At 43.5% G+C, this 15,168-nt stretch overlaps 2 pseudogenes across 2 annotated transcripts; both read right to left on the bottom strand.

Annotated features, from left to right (window-relative positions):
* Nucleotides 1–2,563: 2,563 nt before the first annotated feature.
* LOC310722311 (trace amine-associated receptor 13c pseudogene) lies at nucleotides 2,564–3,528 on the bottom strand (annotated as a pseudogene). Its single transcript has one exon. The product of its transcript is annotated as a trace amine-associated receptor 13c pseudogene (transcript).
* Nucleotides 3,529–13,703: 10,175 nt separating this feature from the next.
* Nucleotides 13,704–14,690, bottom strand: LOC310722188 (trace amine-associated receptor 13c pseudogene; annotated as a pseudogene). Its single transcript has one exon. The product of its transcript is annotated as a trace amine-associated receptor 13c pseudogene (transcript).
* Between the last annotated feature and the right edge of the window lie 478 nt (nucleotides 14,691–15,168).

Below are 15,168 nucleotides of genomic sequence, written 5' to 3'. Positions count from 1 at the left end.
AATGAAATTCTTAAGTGAGGCTCCAGGCGAACTACAGCAAATATTAAATATACAACATTTAGAAAAATGTTACATTTACATTACATTTAAGACAGTTAAGAACTAATTCATTCATCTTCAGTGATGTTACTTAAAAGTTACAGCTCTGATATCTGACCACTGTTTTCTTTAAGGAATTTTCAGAAAGTGTCTGAGTGTTCACGATCTAAAAAAATGTGTATAATCAGTTAAAAAAAAGGACACTGGCCATCACTGGTGGGGTGACATCACGACCAGGAAGTATAAGAGGCACATAAAGAGAAGTCAGCGCCAGCTTCTGTTTGTTCACAAAGGGCTATATGTGTATATGTTGTATTTGTAAAACTTTTGTCTCAACAAAAAAAGGGAAAACAAGTCGGCTGTGCGTCCTTCTCCCCCACTATATAAAAAGTCGAGGGGGGGGGGGGGGGTAAGCACAGCTTGTGTGTGGGTCGCTTGGAAACGGAGCATGCTAGTCAATTCTCGATCGAGCTGACTGCGCTCATTGTGCTAGTATGATCTCTGCGTATGCTCCGCTTCCGCTGGGCAGTCTTCGTTTAGGGTGCCCTATCTCCTCCCGGTTTTCAAATGGACCTTGCAGAGGGTTTTGAGATGGGCTTGGCCCAATCTCTGACCCCACCTGCTCGGTCCAGTGCTCGTTCGCTGGCTCGAAAGCACAACTTTTGGCGGATTCCTCCACTGTGACAAGCGCATGCAGCTCCGCTTCTCTTCTTGCAAGGAGGGTGAGGGCGGGGTCGCACTCTGCGAGGAGCATATGGAGGTAAGGACACACGCTATTGCCAAGCTCAAAAGAAACTTGGTCGGTTGATGAGCAAAAAGAGCCTTCATTCAGTAAATTAGATGAGCACTTTGTGACACCAGTGTCACAGCCTCTGCGTCGGGGTCCAGATAATTGGCTAAGCCTTTTCGGCCCGCCCCTTTACTATGTATTCTCACATCATGGGGCGAAAAGAGCATGGTCACAAAGCGATACCGGTGATTGAAGATAAGAGATCTCTCTCCCAGGATCGCCTTCTCCCTGACCCTGACACTACCCACAAAAAAGCTTACGCTTTGGCAGGTCATGCCGCTGAGTCCCTGCACGTAATGGCGGTGTAACAGCCGTATCAGGCTGACCTGTGGCATGAGCTGAATGTGGGAGGTGCTCCGGACGGCCATATTCACAAGCTCCGCCACACGCCGGATCTGTCTCTCAGAACCACCAAAGAAACCTCTATAGCCATTAGCCGGTCTATGGCTGCCCTGGTGTCTACAGAGAGGCACCTTTGTCAGATATTCTGCTAGAGACAGAGCCGTACTGCTGGACGTCCCACTAGCTTCAGGGCGGCGGCGTTCTAGTGGTACCTCCCATGCCATCACATGGGGCTGCGTGGTGGGCACAGCCCTAACCATCCACCTGTCTCAGGAGCCCATGTTGGGAGTTCCAATTCGTTGCATAACACTAACAATGGATGGATCCTCACGAGGTGGGGATCAGTTATGAGTGGCCGCTCCACGCAAGGTCTATGGGAGAGGCCCCATCTACTATGGAACATCAATTGCCTCGAGATTCTGGCTGTTTCCTCCCGGACCTGAGAGGCATCCTGTGTTGACCCGCTCGGACAACACCTCGGTGGTTTCGGTATATAAACCACCAGAGATGTCTGTGCTTGCACCAGATCCTCCTGTGGGCCCAGAGGAAGCTACTCTCCATGAGAGAATTCTTACATCCCAGGGCGGTTGAACGAAGCAGTAGACACCCTGTCGAGGCAGGGATCCAGGCTCGGGGAATGGCGCCTCCAATCTCATGTGATGGAGCAGATTTTGGAGAGATTAGGCAAACCCAAGTAAACCTGTACATGACTTAATAGACATCGCACTGCCCACCTATGGTTCTCCCTATATTTCCCAGGCCCCTTTGGGGCTGGACGCCATGGCACTGGTAGCTCCAAGGTGGCCGAGCAACCCTCTGTTCATAACTTCATCAAGGCCTTTAACCCTTCAACTCCTCCTGCAGTAGCAAGGTAAGGCCATTAGGTGGCAGTCATGCCACATTCTTTAGGCAAATACTGATTTTTAAAGATGTAGAGAATATGAGGCGCATCTGAGGGCACCAGGATGAATTCAGTAAACGGACTTTAATAATTCTGGATGGAGCACAAATTTACCACTTTATCTTCCATGTTAAATTAAGCCTAATAAATCTGATAAAGGTGCGGGCAAACCCAAAGCTTAACTCTGTCTTTTTACATTAGTTCCAGGTTTCAAGTTTTATTTGTCGTTTGTACAATAAAATTCTTAAATGAGGCTCCAGGCAAAACTACAGCAAATATTAAATATACAACATTTAGAAATATTTTATATTTACATTACATTAGAACAGTTAAGAAACTAATTCATTCAACTTCAGTGATGTTACTTAAAAGTTACAGCTCTGATATCTGACCACTGTTTTCTTTAAGAAATTTTCAGAAACTGTATATATTCAGTAAAAGCTGGTAAATATGAATAAATATGTAAAAACATTATCATAAGGACCTGAATTTCATGGAAGCACACTGATTAATGCAGAGTCTGTTTGGAATATTTGCAGATTTATAATTAATTTAATGCACCTCCTAAACCACGAATAAAACAAAGCGTAAATAACCGGATTAATGGTGGAATTAAGATAAAGTACCATCACAAGTTTCTGAAATGTTTCACTTTGAATTTCAATAACACCACCTAATTAACTGTAAATAAAATACGGAAGTAAACATGCCAGAAACACAGACACTAAAATACCGAGGACTTTGGCTGCTTTTCTCTCAGATTTCATGGAGTGGGAGGTGATTTTCTGTGTTTGAGGTCGTGTGTGATTATTAAGCTCTCTGATAGCAGTGGCGTGTTTCTTAGCGATCAGAAAAACCCGACTGTACAATATGATTATGACAGAAAGTGGAAATATAAATGTTATTACAAGATCAATTAGAGATCCAGCCTCATTTAGAAAGAGAAAACACTCTCCAGGACACAGTACAGAATCTATAAATTTTCCACTGAAATACAAAAGAGCCGTAATGTAGGATGCCACTACACACCAGTCAAAACCAATTACAATAAAAGTGATCCTCACTGATACTCTGTTCCTGTACAGAAAAGGGTGTGAAAGAGCCAAATAGCGATCCACAGCGATCAGAGTGATGTTGTAGATGGAATAGACTGTGATGAAACCACTAATCAACCGAAAAACAATGCAGAAAATTCTCCCGAAAATCCAGCATGATCACAATTAGGCATCACAAAAGAACCGAGAAAGAAATCCGACACGGCCAGTGAGAGCACGAGCATTTTGGTTGGCGTGTGAAACTGCTTGAAGTGAAGAACAGAGATGATGACGAGCAGATTTCCACACACTGTTAGAAGAACCACAGCAGCTGAACACACGTACAGTAAGATATAAACTGCAGGAGATACAGATCTCTCTGGACAGGAGACATGCTCACAGAGATCAGAGGGATTCGTCATGTTAATGCTCTCTACAGCGTTTTAAGAAATAGCTCATATTTAGATGCTTTAATACTAAAAATAAAAATTCACAATAATATGATTTCCTGCTCAAACGCTTGGTGGTTTTATAAGTTATAAATGACTCACACCCCCTGGGTTTGAGTGGCAGCAGATGAATAAACATGATGTAATGCCATAGAGAACAAAAGGCCTACAAGTTGTCATCATTATGCAGACATGTGTGGAACAAAATCTCTATTAAATATCAACAGAGTTCTAATGAGCACCTGCCCTATGAATAAAGATACGTGTAAAATAAAAGATTCTCAGATTAAATCCCAATGCCTTATTGAATGTTTACCTGTGTCCTTGAAGCTTTGTCCAAAATCATTGTCCCAAACTGTGAATAGGATATACTGTCAAAGGATAAATTAAATAAAATAAAAAGTAGAACAAAAAGCTGTGTTGTCTAATATCTTTGTAAAATGGCAAATTTGCCCATTTGTGCCCACACCGGGGTCGAATACTAGACATGAAATGTAGAACAAGTGTGGACCCTACACTATTGGGCCCAGGTGGGCTGAAAGTGGGTTCCCCACACTATCTAGAGCAGGGCCTAGGGTGCCCCATCCACTTAAGCCTGGATGTGTGCTACAACACAAGCATCCCACGTGGGACCATGCATGCTCCATGTTTCAGGATGGTAACAAAACAAGCACAAAGTAGTTCATTTGCTAATAAAACCACGAACATCTACATTGCTGTGTCTGAGTCTCTTTCCGCATCTGGGTTCACTACCTCTCCCGTGGCACTTTGCTAGCGACTCAGTTTCTCACCCGGATGACTCAGGGTCAAGCCACAGTCTTGATACTGTCTGCATGAATACTCCTTTATACTCTCACATGTGGGTATTAAAACCCAGGCTTTGACAGAACAAAGGAAGACTCAGACACCTTGGAGCCTCCCTGCTTTTTTAAATCTTTTAAACTCTGGCTTTTCTCCACCAAACACAGCAACAATGTATTGTCAATGGTTTAATAAATCTAAACACATTTGCAACACCATACATTTGATTAAGAATATGAGAAACGAAAATATTTTTGTCAGGATGCAGGCAGCTGGACCCAAATGCAGGACGCCAAAGGGTGTATTTAACCCTCTGGAGTCTGAGGGTGTTTTTGGCCCCTTGAGAGATTTGGACATGCTCTTAAATTTGGTTCTTTTTAGTTGCTTTTGAAATATTATTATTGACAAAAGACTTATTACACTGTATTCAGCACAAACTGGGCTGCCATAATATGTAAACAACTTATACATTTATGTTTGTATTTTTGACAAAATAAGGTTTATGCATGGTTTTTAAAAAAAGAAAAAAAACCTCACTGAAATAAGGCCACAAAACCCTATAGTAAACATGTTTTCACAAGACTTTTTAAAAACAGATCTTCTAATATAGTTGTTTTTTTTTTAATGTGAAAATCATCCTGCCTGCTCATTCACCTTAAACAATACTTTGATTTCAAATTTAAAAGACACTTTATACTTTGAAAGGCCATATGCAAAGAGGCGTCGACATGCTGTGACTGACAGCTTCGTAGACAATGTATCGCATAATGAGCTGTCGATTACATAATGAGCTGTGGATCACTGAGCCAGGATCTGAGTGAGAAGTACAGTACTACAAGAAAGAATGTGTTTCCTTTGTGGTTTATTTAAAATACACATATATGTATAAAAAATAAAGAGTGCAACAAAAACAATAACAATACACTACAGTAGGGTTCCTCAAATCCTAGCCTGTAGGGCTACAATACTATGCATTAAATAATAATAGTGTATCCATTTGAGGAATCGGCAAGAACAAACAACTTGAACCCCCCACTTAGTCGGCTTGGCTTTCATGTACTGTGTCCTCCCAGTGTTAGTTTTGCATGCTACCATCCTCTCATCCACGGCTAAATGTCTTCTAGGATGATAAATTGCTTTGAATGTCTTACGGATTGTGTCCATAAGCGGTTTCACTCTGAACAGACGGTCATGTTCAGATGTGCCCCTCTTTCTGTCATTTTCTTTATCGGCATCTGGGTGACTCATGCGTACATTCCACGAAGTTGTCCTGTATCTCTTCCTTGACATAACTGTTGCTGGAAAGGGAACTGTGAAAATACTGCTCTGTCACCAGTAGTCTATGATGGAGGGCAACTTTACCATTGCCATGTAAAATAAGAGCCCAATGTAGCGATACATCTCTCTCACGGTTACATCGCTCCATTTGTATTTTCGTCCCTTGGCTATTGACTAAGCAGCTTGAGCATTTGTGTTGTGGCACAGAGTTGACACTCTCAGAGAAAAACATTTTATATAGACTACATGGAGAATGAGAGTCAGAAGACCTCCAGGTTCACGTGTGGGCAGGAATCGCAGAGTCTGTGGAACTGTGTCGTTATCTGTCTGATCCTTCCATGACATGGTGGACTATCTGTGTGCTGCCTTTGCCCTTTTTGGAGCAGGTGCTTGATCACATCTGTTTATGAAACACACACACACACACACACACACACACACACACACACACACACACACACACACACATCACTAATTGTGTCATTGGTTGGCTCAGCATACAGACCGCTCGTCAGACGGTCTAAACCGGTTCTGAAACAGATGAAAACATGGCCAGAAGGAGCTACTTCTGCTCTTCAGGACTGTTTTGAGTGCACTGATTGGGACATGTTTAGAGAGGCTGCAACCAGCAGTGATTCCATCAACTTAGAGGAGTACACATCAGTGACCAGCTACATCAGCAAGTGCGTTGATGATGTGACCATCTTCAAGACCATCACTATACGCTCCAACCAGAAACCGTGGATGACTGCAAATGTGCGTGCGCTGCTGAAACAAAGAGACTCTGTCTTCAGAACAGGGGACAAGACGGCCTTAAAAACAGCAAGGGCCAAACTGTCTCGTGCCATCAGAGAGGCGAAGCACGCACACGCGAAGAAAATCCACAACCACTTCCAGGACAGCGGAGACACCCGGCGCATGTGGCAGGGCATCCAGGCAATCAGGAATTACAAGACCACATCACCTGCTTGTGACCGTGACCCCTCCCTCCCAGATGTGCTGAACGACTTCTACGCCTGGTTTGAGGTACAGAACAACGTGAAGGCAAGGAAGACCACCCCTCCTCCCACTGACCAGGTGCTCTGTCTAACCACAGCTGAAGTAAGGAAAACTCTATGCAGAGTTAACCCACGAAAGTCTACTGGACCAGACAACATTCCTGGCAGAGTGCTCAGGGAATGTGCAGAACAGCTAGCAGATGTCTTCACTGACATCTTCAACATCTCCCTGAGCAGCAACGTTGTTCCCACGTGCCTCAGGACAACGACCATTGTTCCCGTGCCGAAGAAATCTACTGTCTCCTGCCTCAATGACTATCGTCCTTACCCACCTGGATAACAAGGACTCATATGTACGAATGCTGTTCATTGACTTCAGCTCAGCATTCAACACAATCATTCCTCAGCACCTGATCGAGAAGTTGAACCTTCTGGGCCTGAACACCTCCCTCTGTAACTGGATCCTGGATTTCCTGACTGAGAGACCTCAGTCAGTCAGGATCGGGAACAGCATCTCCAGCACCACCACACTGAGCACTGGGGCCCCCCAGGGCTGTGTGCTCAGCCCACTGCTGTTCACTTTGCTGACTCACGACTGTGTAGCAATGCACAGCTCGAACCACATCATCAAGTTTGCTGATGACACGACCGTGGTGGGTCTAATCAGCAAGAACGACGAGTCAGCATATAGAGAGGAGTTGCACCGGTTAACTGCCTGGTGTGGAGCAAACAACCTCTCTCTGAACGTGGACAAAACAAAAGAGATGGCTGTGGACTTCAGGAGAGCACAGAGCGACCAATCTCCACTGATTATTGATGGATCCTCAGTGGAGATCATCAAGAGCACCAAATTCCTTGGTGTTCATCTGGCAGACAACCTTACCTGGTCACTTAACACCAGCTCCATCACAAAGAAAGCCCAGCAGCGTCTCTACTTCCTGAGAAGGCTGAGGAAAACCCACCTCCCTCCCCCCATCCTGACCATGTTCTACAGAGGGACCACTGAAAGCATCTTGAGCAGCTGCATCACTGCCTGATTTGGGAACTGCACCGTCTCGGACCGCAAGACCCTACAGAGGATAGTGAGGACAGCTGAGAAGATCATCGGAGTCTCTCTCCCCCTCTATCATGGACATTTACACCACACGCTGCATCCGCAAAGCACACAGCATTGTGGACGATCACACACCCCTCACACACACTTTTTACCCTCCTGCCAGCAGAAAAACGGTTCGGGAGCATTCGGGCCGCAACAACAAGACTGTGCAACAGTTTCTTTCCACAAGCCATCAGGTTTCTCAATACACAGAAATGAAACGGAACTCTCACACACACACACACACACACACACACACACACACACACACACACACACACACACACACACACACACACACACACACACTCACTCAAATGTGTGTTAACGAACTGTAAAATTTTTCCTGCACTTAACACTTAACACACACTCATCACTCCTCTCAATCCATTCCACCACCATTCATTTATTTATTATTTATTATTCTCAACTGTACCACACTCATAACTGCTGTTTTTTGCACATTTATCATTTATCACTGTATTATACTGTTTACATGCTGTTTTTTGCACCTTTGACGCTGCATTTTTGCACTACATTGTTCTGTTTATACTCACTTCTGGGGTATAGTTTTTACAGTCTTCTTGTACAGTAATGTATAATCAAGTATACAGTAGGTTTACTGGTCGGCGCTATATTGGGTTTTGTGTCTTGTCTTGTGTCGTCTGTCTGCACTGTCCGTCTGCACTGTTTGCACTAGGTTGCACTCTATGCACTTTATGTAGCTTGTGTTGTAGCTCTATGTTGTTTTGTTTGTTGTTGTTTAGTGTAGCACCAGGGTTCTGGAGGAACGTTGTCTCGTTTTTACTGTGTACTGTGTACCACTGTGTATAGTAGAAATGACAATAAAAGCCTCTTGACTTGACTCTTGCACTCCTTGAACTGCTCACTCATGAGGATCAGGTTCAGGATGCTCACTCTCAAAGCTGTTGTGTATCAGATCAAGTCCGATGACTGGTTTGTCACGATAGATCTGAAGGATGCTTACTTTAACATAGCCGTCCTTCCCGCACACAGGAGGTTCCTGAGGTTTGCTTTAGGGGGCAAAGCTTACCAATACCGGGTCCTCCCATTTGGCCTGGCACACTCACCCTGCACCTTCACGAAGCGGCTTTGGGCCATGCGCATTCTTAACCATATTGACGACTGGTTGATATTGGCCCAATCAGAGCCTCAGGTGGTCCGGCATTGAGATGTCGTTCTCGCCTGGATGAAGAAGATAGAGATAAGACTGAAAGCTGGGAAGAGTGTGCTATCTCCATGGCAGAGAACCACCTTCCTAGGCATGGTGTGGAACTCAACTAGGTTGTGGACATAGTTGTCTCCTGGCCGGATCATCATGTCTGTACGCCTTCCCCCCGATCGCGCGGCTCTCGGGAGTTCTGGAGAGAGTTTGCCAGGAAAGAGCCCGTCTCCTCCTGGTAGCACCTCGATGGACGAGCAGACCATGTCTCACAGACCTGCTGTCCCTCCTTGCGTGCCCTCCTTGTGAAATTCCTCCCAGGAGGGATCTCTTCTCACAGGTGGGGGGAGCCTGTGAGAAGAGGCATCAAACCTTGACTTACAAAGTGAGAGTTGTTTAAAAGAACCCAATAGGGATAAAACATGTCTGTCAGTCAGCACTATTCTTGCAGGTTTATTTTTAAAGGTACACATTTTTTAAGCCAATCAAGCCGATCATAATCATCTTTTGGTCCCTTAGAAATGTAACTCTCTGTCTTCTTCTTCTTTCGGCTGCTCCCATTAGGGGTCACCACAGCGGATCATCTGTCTCCATACCACCCTGTCCTCTACATCTGCCTCTTTCACACCAACTACCTGCATGTCTTCCCTCACCACATCCATGAACCTCCTCCTTGGCCTTCCTCTTTTCCTCCTACCTGGTGGCTCCATCCTCAGCATTCTTCTACCAATATAATTCATGTCCCTCCTCTGCACATGTCCAAACCATCTCAATCTCGCCTCCCTCACCTTGTCACCAAAACATCCTACATGCGCTGTCCCTCTAATGAACTCATTTCTAATCTTGTCCATCCTCGTCACTCCCAACGAAAACCTCAACATCTTCAGCTCTGCTACCTCCAGCTCCGCCTCCTGTCTTTTACTCAATGCCACTGTCTCTAATCCATACAACATCGCAGGTCTCACCACAGTCCTATAAACTTTCCCTTTCATTCTTGCAGATACCCTACTATCACAAATCACTCCTGTCACTCTTCTCCACCCACTCCACCCTGCCTGCACACTTTTCTTTACTTCCATAACACACTCTCCATTACTTTGCACTGTTGACCCCAGGTACCTGAACTCCTCCACCTTCTCCACCTCTTTTCCCTTCAACCGCATCACTCCACTGCCCTCCCTCTCATTCACACACATGTACTCTGTCTTATTCCTACTGACATTCATTCCCCTTCTCTCCAGCGCATATCTCCACCTCTCCAGGCTCTTCTCAACCTGCTCCCTACTCTCACAACAAATCACAATATCATCTGCAAACATCATAGTTCAGGGAGACTCCTGTCTGACCTCGTCCGTCAACCTGTTCATCACCACTGCAAACAGGAAAGGGCTCAGGGCTGATCCTTGATGCAGTCCAACCTTCACCCTGAACCAGTCTGTTGTACCTACTGCACACTTCACTGCCGTCACACTGTCCTCATACATGTCCTGCACCACCCTCACATACTTCTCTGACACACCTGACATCCTCATTCAATACCACAACTCCTCTCTTGGCACTCTGTCGTACGCTTTCTCTAAATCCACAAATACACAATGCAGCTCCTTCTGTCCTTCTCTATACTTCTCCATCAACATCCTTAAAGCAAATAATGCGTCTGTGGTGCTCTTCCTCGGCATGAAACCATACTGTTGCTCACAGATGGTCACCTCTTCTCTCAGCCTGGCTTTCACTACTCTTTCCCATAACTTCATGGTGTGACTGATCAACTTAATTCCCCTGTAGTTACTGCAGGTCTGCACAGCTCCCTTATGCTTAAAGATCGGTACCAGCACACTCCTTCTCCATTCCTCAGGCATCTTCTCACCTTCCAAAATCCTGTTAAACAATCTGGTTAAAAACTCCACTGCCATCTCTCCTAAACATCTCCACGCTTCTACCGGTATGTCATCTGGTCAAACCGATTTTCCATTCTTCATCCTCTTAATCGCTGCTCTCACTTCCTCCTTACTAATCCTATCTACATCCTGCTTCACCAACTCCACATCATCCAACCTTCTCTCTCTCTGATTTTCCTCATTCATCAGCTGCTCAAAATACTCCCTCCACCTTCTCAACACACTTTCCTCACTAGTCAACACATTTCCCTCTCCATCCTTTATTGCTCTAACTTGCAGCACATCCTTCCCAGCTCGGTTTCTCTGCCTGGCCAATCGGTATAAATCCTTTTCTCCTTCCTTAGTGTCCAACCTCTCATACAGCTCCTCATATGCCTTTTCCTTGGCTTTCGCACATCCCTTTTTACCTGCTGCCGCATCTCCTTGTACTCCTGCCTACTTTTCTCATCACTCTGTCGATCCCACTTCTGTTTTGCCAACCTCTTTCTCTTTATGCTCTCCTGCACTTCCTCATTCCACCACCACGTCTCCTTGTCTTGCTTTCTATTTCCAGATGTCACACCAAGTACTTTTCTAGCTGCCTCCCTCATCACTCCTGCAGTAGTTGCCCAATCATCCAGCACCTCTTCACCACCACCGAGCCCCTGTCTGACCTCTTCCCTGTACCTCACACTACACTCTTCCTCCTTCAGTTTCCACCATCTTATTCTTCTTTTAGTCCTCACTCTCATCCTCTTCTTCTTCACCTCCAAAACCATCCTACAGACCACCATCCGATGCTGTCAAGCTACACTGTCCCCTGCCAACACCTTACAGTCTTCAATCTCCTTCAGGTTGCATCTCCTGCATAGCACATAGTCCACCTGTGTGCACCTTCCTCTACTCTTATACGTCACCCTATGATTCTCCTTCTTCTTAAAATACGTGTTCACCACTGCCATTTTCATCCTTTTAGCAAAATCTACCACCATTTGCCCTTCCACATTCCTCTCCTTAAAACCATACCTACCATCACCTCCTCATCACCTCTGTTCCCTTTACCTACATGTCCATTAAAGTCTGCCCCAATCACCAATCATTCTTTCCTAGGTACACCATCTACCACTTCATCTAATTCACTCCAGAATGTTTCCTTCTCCTCCATCTCACAACCAACTTGTGGAGCATAGGCACTGATGACATTTATCATCATCCCTTCAACCTCCACCTTCACGATCATCACCCTATCAGAAACTCTCTTCACCTCCACTACACTCTTACTGTACTCTTCCTTTAGAATCCCCCCTACACCATTTCTCTTTCCATCCACACCATGATAAAACAGTTTAAACCCACCTCCAATGTTCCTGGCCTTACTTTCTTTCCACTTGGTCTCCTGAACACACAGCATATCTACCTTTCTCCTCTCCATCATATCAGCTACCTCTCTCCCTTTACCAGTCATAGTACCAACATTTAAAGTACCAACCCTAACCTCTACTCTCCTCCACTTCTCCTTTTCCTGCCGTCTCTGTAGACGTCTTCCTCCTCTCCTTCTCCTCCTTCGGCCAACAGTAGCCCAATTTCCACCGGTACCCTGTCGGCTAACGATACCTGTGGCGGTCGTTGTTAACCCGGGCCTCGACCGATCCGGTATGAAATTTTCATTTGTGATCCGCATATTTGATTTGGCACATGTTTTACGCTGGATGCCCTTCCTAACGCAACCCTCCCCATTTACCCGGGCTTGGGACCGGCACTAAGAGTACACTGGCTTGTGCATCCATAATGGCTGGGTCAGAAATGTAACTCTCTGTACCCTCTGTAATATCATTTCTGGTCAGCTGCCACTGAATTCCTGGTAGATAATAATAATAAAGATATGTTCACTTCTGACTGAACATAATTCGAATGATTTTGATCCACAGTTATTCTACTTACATTTCTAAATTCGTACTTAATTTTAATGTCACAGGTACATAAAAAAATAATGATTATGATTTAGATTAAGCCATACATACTTTACTTTTAAATCTCTCATTCTAATATCATCTGATAAACAAAATAAATGTATTAATTAAATAAAAGCAGTAAATACAATGATATAATTTATAGAAATTAACCTGCTACACCTACACCTATGCTTATTTGTGAGCTTGTCATCAATAATTAAATGGAATTATTTTAATGGTAAATCAATAATTAATGCATAAAATCAGGGTTTTATTAATTTATTCACGATTTACCAACATTAACACACACTTAATCGAAAAACAATTTTAACTGTACTGTTAACAAACTGCTTATAAAGGCTTTGTTTAATTCTATACTCTCATGTGAACTAAAATAATTTCTCTTTGAAAATAACGAATGCTCTGTTTATACACCAGACAACAAACCTATTACATATATTCATTATATTAATGATGTGAGCTAATTCTTTTACAGCAGCACAAATAAGTTTGTGGACACCAGAGAATCACACTTGCCTGATATATGCTCCATTTGCTGTTATAATAACCCTCACTCTTCTGAATAAAGGTTTTCTATTAGATTTTGCAGTGTAGCTGTGGGGATTTATAATCGTTTAGCCACAAAAGCATAAGTGAGATCAGGCCCTGATGTTGGTGAGGAAGCCTGGGGTTCAGTGGTGTCTTAATGGAGCTCCATGTGTGTACAAGTGGAAATGTCATGCAGGAGAACAATGTTGGGCTTCTTAGTTCAAGTGAAGAGAAACTGTAATGTTACAGTATAAAGACATTCTGTACAATTATCTGCTTCTTCTAACTTTGGGGTAACAGTTAAAGAAAGAACATCATATGGCTTTGATGGTCAGGTGTCCACAAACTTTTGTCTATAAAGTGTAAATCTATTATCCAAAATAGAGGAATTATAAAGGATTAAACAGGAAATATTCATGAAAGAACATTAATTAATGCAGAGTCTCTCTGGAATATCTGCAGAGTTATAATTAATTTTATGCATCTCCTAAACCACGGATAAAACAGAGCGTAAATAAACGGATTAATGGCGCAACTGAGAAATCCAACAACAAGAAGTTTATAAAATATTTTTGCATGTATTTCAATAACACTCCCTAATAAACTGTAAATAAAATACGGAAGTAAACACACCAGAAACACAGACACTAAAATGCCGAGGACTTTGGCTGCTTTTCTCTCAGATTTCATGGAGTGGGAGGTGATTTTCTGTGTTTGAGGTCGTGTGTGATTATTAAGCTCTCTGATAGCAGTGGCGTGTTTCTTAGCGATCAGAAAAACCCGACTGTATAATATGATGATGACAGAAAGTGGAAATATAAATGATACAACAAGATCAATTACAGACCAAAACTCATTTACAAAGAAAAAACACTCTCCAGGACACATGACAGAATCTATGAAGTTTCCATTGAAATACAGAAGTGCTGTGATGTAGGTCACCACTACACACCAGTCAAAAACAATTATAGTGAAAGTGGTCCTCACTGATACTCTATTCCTGTACAGAAAAGGGTGTGAAAGAGCAAAATAGCGATCCACAGAGATCAGAGTGATGTTGTACGTGGAAAAGACTGTGATGAAACCACTAATCAACCAAAAAACAATGCAGAAACTCCTTTCAAAAATCCAGCATGACTCGATAATCCAGATGAACATCGGAGGCATCACAAAAGCACCAACAAGGAAATCTGTCACAGCCAGTGAGAACACAAGGATGTTAGATGGAGTGTAAAGCTGCTTGAAGTGAAGAACAGAGATGATGACGAGCAGATTTCCACACACTGTTAGAAGAACCACAGCAGCTGAACACACGTACAGTAAGATATAAACTGCAGGAGATCCAGATCTCTCTGGACAGGAGAAATGCTCACAGATATCAGAGAGATTCGTCACATTCATGCTCTCTACAGCGTTTTAATAAATAGCTCATTTTTGTATTTAAGCACCTAAATAAGTGTAGAAATTCACAATCATATGATTTCCTGCTCAAACGCTTGGTGGTTTTATAAGTTATAAATGACTCACACCCCCTGGGTTTGAGTGGCAGCCGATGAATAAACATGATTTAATGCCACAGAGAACAAAAGGCCGACAAGTTGTCATCATTATGCAGACATGTGTGGAACAAAATCTCTATTAAATATCAACAGAGTTTTAATGAGCACCTGCCCTATGAATAAAGATACGTGTAAAATAAAAGATTCTCAGATTAAATCCCAATGCCTTATTGAATGTTTACCTGTGTCTTTGAAGCTTCGTCCCAAATCCTCTCCCAGTGACTGTACAGGACAACAGTCTTAGACATGAACGGACACTCTCTTGTTTTGTCTAATATTTTATTAGAATAAGTCTAATCTTTACTATAAAGTGGTCAAGG

The sequence above is a fragment of the Silurus aristotelis genome, assembly GCF_946808225.1.
Source record: "Silurus aristotelis genome assembly, chromosome: 28".
NCBI lineage: Eukaryota > Metazoa > Chordata > Actinopteri > Siluriformes > Siluridae > Silurus > Silurus aristotelis.
The sequence above is the reverse complement of the archived record's forward strand: the minus strand, read 5'-3'. Positions and strand labels throughout refer to the sequence as shown.